Raw genomic sequence first — 5,893 nt, forward strand, 5'->3', positions numbered from 1 at the left:
TTCCAACAATTAATTAATTAATAATCAAATAAAAGATAAGTAATCATTTTTGCATGTAGTATCTTTTGATGTAATACAAAAATTTTAATGATATGATTCCACCTGAAAAGTTCTTTATTTTGTGAATAAAGAACTTCACAAAGCTCTCAACATCACAAAAATATCTAACCAGAAAGATATTTTTACACAAGACTACATATCAACATCAGTAGGAACAGTCTGTGAAGTGGTTCTCAAATTTTCATGATCATACAAATCACGTAGGCAACAGAGCTTGTTAAAATACAGATTCCTAGGCTTTGCAATAGATATTCTGGTCCAGTAGGTTACGGACAAGAACCATGAATCTGTATCTTAAAAGGTACCCTGATGCAGGTGGTCTGACCATGATTTGAAAATCACCAGTGAAGTGAGTACTGATCCTAAGTGAGATTTCTCATTCACTAGAGATCATCATCAGGGTGTAGGTACTGGGCTACAGTAGTACTGGAATTGCTCACATTAGGATGACCTACAGAGCAAGCTCTTTCTTACAGTGCTATAAGACCCTGGCTACAACTCTGCTGCATTCCACATATAGTAGAAGCACAAGAAAATCATTGAGAACCCATTCTTGTATTCATCAGCCCTTCAGTATCATTTTATATCATCAGTAGTTTGGGCTCTTGAAGCTGTGAAGCAAGGTTAGCTACCCAGAGAACCGTAGCAAAGCTACACTCTGATGGTGAGGCTGGTTAGGTCAGAGTTTTATGCAACTCTGTTTAAGGACACAGCAAGAGACCATACTGCTGGTGAGAGAGCTCTCTTGGACTCCTTTGAGAAAATTCCAACTTCACAGGCTATGAACATCACTAAAAGCCACTCAAGCTACTGACAAGGGCCAGCCACAAGTGAAACAGTGAAGTGTCAGAAGAGAGGTCAGTGTTTCCCTCTCTACGACTATACCAGCCTTATCCTGTGTTCTCACAGGACCAGGAATGGGCAGCACAGTTTTAGGGTTGCTTTGAAGTCTCCTTCAAATGACATTAGGGACACAATGCCTTACCACTCCACCTCTGTGCCACATCAGTAACAGGGCTCTCCCCTGCTGAATATCTGTCACTTATTTTTCTACAGCGATGAAGTCCAAATGCCTTTGACCTTGCTGACAAGACCCCATAGAATCTGGTTCCTACACCTTATTAATCTTTTTTTTTCCTACTACCACTCCAACACCCCATGTACAGCTCACAGACACAATCTTCCTGGCTCCATATTGACCCCTCTGGGGGCATAGCAAATACCAACTTCTCCCGCAAACCCAGTTTCCCTTATCCCTCAGCAGACTGAGTAGACTGTGCTCTGAACATCCTTGGGAAGCATCATTCACTCACCCTGCAACGTGAATGGTGCCCCCTGGTGGTGGGCAGTGTGGCTCTACACTGTTTTTGCACTGATATAAGAGTCTCTCCTCAGGGGTCTCCAGCTCCCTGTTAGCTATTTTCTCTCTCCATCTGTTACACTGAATGGTAGTCCTCATCTTACTGGTCTATCTTCCTCCTTCAACTGTGAGCCTCTTGAGTACAAGTATGATGCATGGCTCTATCATACAGTAAGCATTCAATAATCATTTTGACAGATGGATGGATGAAAAAATGGGTCCATGGATGGATGAAGCATGGGTCCATGGCTGGATAAAGCAATCAATCAATCACCAGGTTTCTAAATAGGCACTTCCATATGCTGAGAACTGAGCCCCCAAGACATTTGAAATCAATCAAAATATAGTATAAGAAACTAATAACAATCTCAAAGAAGACTTATATCATTGCATAACATCATGCCCCAGGGACACTTTATCCTGAGCCAACTATCTTCATTGGCAATGAAAATTGGAAAGCTGTCACTGGACTCCGTTCCTGCCAATAATGAACAGAATTGACTTTCCAGCAACTGACAAGGTTGAGAACTGGATGAACAAGCCCATCATGTCCTTCAGGAGCCTGGCAGAGAGAGCACGGCTAAGGCGGCCTAGCTCAAGAAAGAGTTGCTGTCTGGTGGTGATGTCTTGTCTTCATTGTGGCCTTGACCCACAGGTTGGCATAGCACGTCACACTTGACTCCGTCATCAGTGTCTTTAAGCTGCTTGACACGAAGCTCTCGGCAGGGTCAGAGCCCTTTGTCCTTGGACTCGCACCATCTAGCAGATGTGGGACCAGGTTTCTTTTTGGGGAGGGGGGAAGTACTTGATTGGATGGCTGTCAAGATGGCAGACAGCAATCCTAGGAACTGCTCTGAGGTTTGTGCTTTTCACAAGAACTGCGCTTCGCTAAAGGCAGGCTGAAAACTTCACCTACAAGAATTCCCTGGTGGCAGCACCACTAGAAAGCATCCCCTTTTCCAAACAAAGGCTTGTGGGTTGTTCCACACGATTCCACCCTCTGTGCAGTCTTTGAAAATGTGGTAACTTAGACACATGCTCTTCTTCACCTCCAAGAAACTGTTACTGAAAATTTTGTAAGAGAATTTTTTAAAAATCGTTTCATCTTTCAGACTCTCTCTTTCCTCCATTTGACTTTAAAGCATGCTAGAATATGCTCTGAAGTATTATATGTGAAAATAGATGGCTTGAAAACAGCATAGAAATGTGCTGTTCAAGGCAAAAGGAGCTAATTAATAAGCTGCCTTCTTTTCTCCTTTTCTGCCTTGTCTTCCCACTGGGCAGCTCTAAATACTTGATGTGGAGTTGGGATTTTATTTTTATTTTTTAAATTATAGCCTATGCATCCTACAGACCTCTCCCTGAGACATATTGGCCTGGTACATAAACAGCTGTGTGCTCCAGGGACCGTATATATTTTATTCTGGTTGGAACCCATGATAAGAAACTGAATTTAGAAAGTATTTTGTAGGCAACTAAAGTCAGCTACTGAATAAAATACAAAGAAAGGCCTTTAAAATGTGTTCTTATTCATTCGAATTTAATGCATCAAAAGTTATTTTATGTCTAAAGTGAGAAGGACAAGAGTAAAAGAATAGGCTTCACAAAACTAAAGCCCCTAAAGACATTTATATTTTTCTTCCAGAATAGAGTAAATACTAAGATAAATAATTTCACATGAAGTAAATGTACTGCGTGTTCAAAGAATAAACACAATGTGTTTCATTCTTGCTCTATCCAACCCACAGCAGTGTATGTTTAGCCTCCTCTTGGAAATAGAGTCTTACAAAGTTTTAGGTTGTGGGGGAAACTTTAACTTTAACTGATTGGAATTGCTGCTTTATTACCCACTTTACCTTGTGTTCCCCTAACAAAGAATACATAGCCACGTAAATGTCTAAGTAAATGTTACCTTTCCCAGACTTTAACTCCAGAGATCACAGCTTTCCACCCTGCCCAGCATCCTGGATCTAAGCTGAATTAATACGTGAAGGTTAAGAGGAGGTTAATCAATAGAGTATAATCCATTATGAAAATATCTGCATGCTGCTTGTTTGTAGGGAAAGGTGAGTGAGAAAAGGGGACATTTTCCACCAAGTCTAACACCTTGCTGCTGAAACGAAACCCATGGAACAGCAGTGCCAGCATCACCTAGGAGTTTGTTCAAAATGCAGAATCCCAGATCCCACCAGCTACTAACTCAGAATCTGAATTTAACAAGAGCCCCAGGAGGAGCTTATACATGTTAAATTTAAGAAGCACTGACTGAGAACCCAGTGTCTTCGCTAGAGGAGCTCAGAGACTCATTGGGATTGAGAGGTATACAAGGTTAAAGTTAGAGGATGACACAAGATCTCAAAGGAGTGGTGAAGACCTTAAGTATTTTTGAGATTCAGAGGAAAGGGAGATCACAGTCAAGGAAAAGACATTGCAAATGTCTACAGAGGTGAGGCTTAATGTGGAAAGGAAGGAGATATGACAAACCAGAGGTAAAGGGGAGAGGACATTGAAAGAGAAAATTAAGCTGGCTTTATACATGAAGGAAAGGCACAGAGGGGAACAGGTAAGACCTGACCAGGGAGCTGCACATCTGACAGAAGGGAGCGTTCACTCTCTCATTCACATTTCGGAGTCCCTGTAATGTCTTCAATGTGTTGGGATTGTACAGAGCTTATCTCAATACACTTAGAATCATGTAAATAAAGAGTGGATGTTATGGACTGAATTGTGTCTCCCCAAAATTCATATGTTGACACCCTAACTCCCAATATGACTGTATTTAGACACTGGGCCTTTAAAGAGGTAATTAAGGTCAAATGAGGACATAAGGGTGGGGCCCTAATCCAACATGACTGGTGTCCATATAGGACCAGGGAGAGATACCAGGGATGTGTGAGTACAGAAAAAAGGCCATGTGAGGACAGGGTGAGAAGGTGGCCATCTGGAAACCATCTCTACTGACACCTTGATCTTGACCTTGGACTTGTAGCCTCTACAGCTGTGAGAACATACGTTTCTGTGGTTTAAGCCACCCAGTCTGTGTATTTTGTTATGGCAGCCCTAGGAAATTAATACAGTTAAAGTATTAATTAATACGCTTAACAAATATGCTTTGTTGGAAAGCAAAGTTGATGCCTAAGTCAAGTTTGAACTTGAACCTTTAATTTATGAATAAGTTTTGGAGCTAATAATCTAGGTAGGATGGACTGAAGTAGGTAAGAAAAAAATTACCATCAAGTATTTGGGGATTGCTGTACCATCAAGGTGAGAAAGGAAGAAAGGCAGGGATCCAGGAGCTATTGCAGAGAAAGGCAGCTTAGAATTACTGAATTTTAAAGGAAAATGGGATGTCACCTTCGAGATCATGTAAGTCAACCTCTTCAATTTAGCTGATAGGAATTCTTCCACCCAGGAAGATAAATAACAAGGTTGGCATCATGGGCTTTTGATTTCTGAAGCCACACAGGGCCCCATGCTTAGATGGACCCCACATTTGGTTTAATGTTCTGCTGTTGCCACCTTAAAATTCTTAATAATTTTTGAAAAAGGAGCCCTGTGTCTTCATTTTACTCTGGATCCCAGCAATCAAATAGCTCTTCCTGATCAATAGTGTGGTGGCCGTCATACACAAAGCGTTCATTGTGAGATCTCTACCCAGCTAGCCTGACCTCTAATCCATGATTATCCTGCGTTCCCATGTGACCTCAGAGGCTGTTTGACCAGAGCCAGGAAGGGGGAAGTGGACCCAAAAATCACTACCCCCATTAAGCTAAAGGGCCTGAAGGTATTATTGACAACAATATCAAAAATATGTTAGCCCAAAGTGGAGAGATTCATTTTGAAGTAAGGGTAATAAGTTCTGTAGAGTTTGGGGGGATTGTTTTGTTTGTTTTTATTTTGCTCTGCCTTGGGCTTTTGTTTGCTTGTTTATTCTGTTTTCTGTTTTTGTTTTTGATTAGCTTTGGGAATAAAGATTGGCCCTTCAGGTAAAACAGTTCAACAAGAGGAAGCAAATTTGGATTGGGGATCAGGAGATATTGTAAATACATAATTGTACTGATACCCAGAATGGTGAGTGAGTCATAAAAAAATGAAGCCCTGGAAAGGGGTGAAACCTCTCAGGAAAGAACTTAAAGAAGAGAAAAAGGCAGAGATATTTGTGTTAAGAAATTAGTGATATAAGGGGCCACATAGAGGGGGCCAGAAAAGGAAAAGGGAAAAGAAAATAAGCAGACTAAGAATTGAGAAGGAAATCAATGTAAAGTATTATGAAATTCAAGGGTAGAGAGTTTTAGAAGGAATGGTCAATAGTTGCCAATAGTGAAGAAAAAGAGGAATGAGAAAAATATCATAGTTGGCAATTAGGAGGTTATTGGCAAATTCGACTGTGTATTCAATATCATCAGAAACGTTAGACTAAATTTTGTGGGATTAAGGTCAGAATTTGATGATTCAAAAAGCTAAAATAGCTTG

This window comes from Balaenoptera physalus (genome assembly GCF_965194825.1).
Source record: "Balaenoptera physalus genome assembly, chromosome: 9".
Classification (NCBI taxonomy): Eukaryota; Metazoa; Chordata; class Mammalia; order Artiodactyla; family Balaenopteridae; genus Balaenoptera; species Balaenoptera physalus.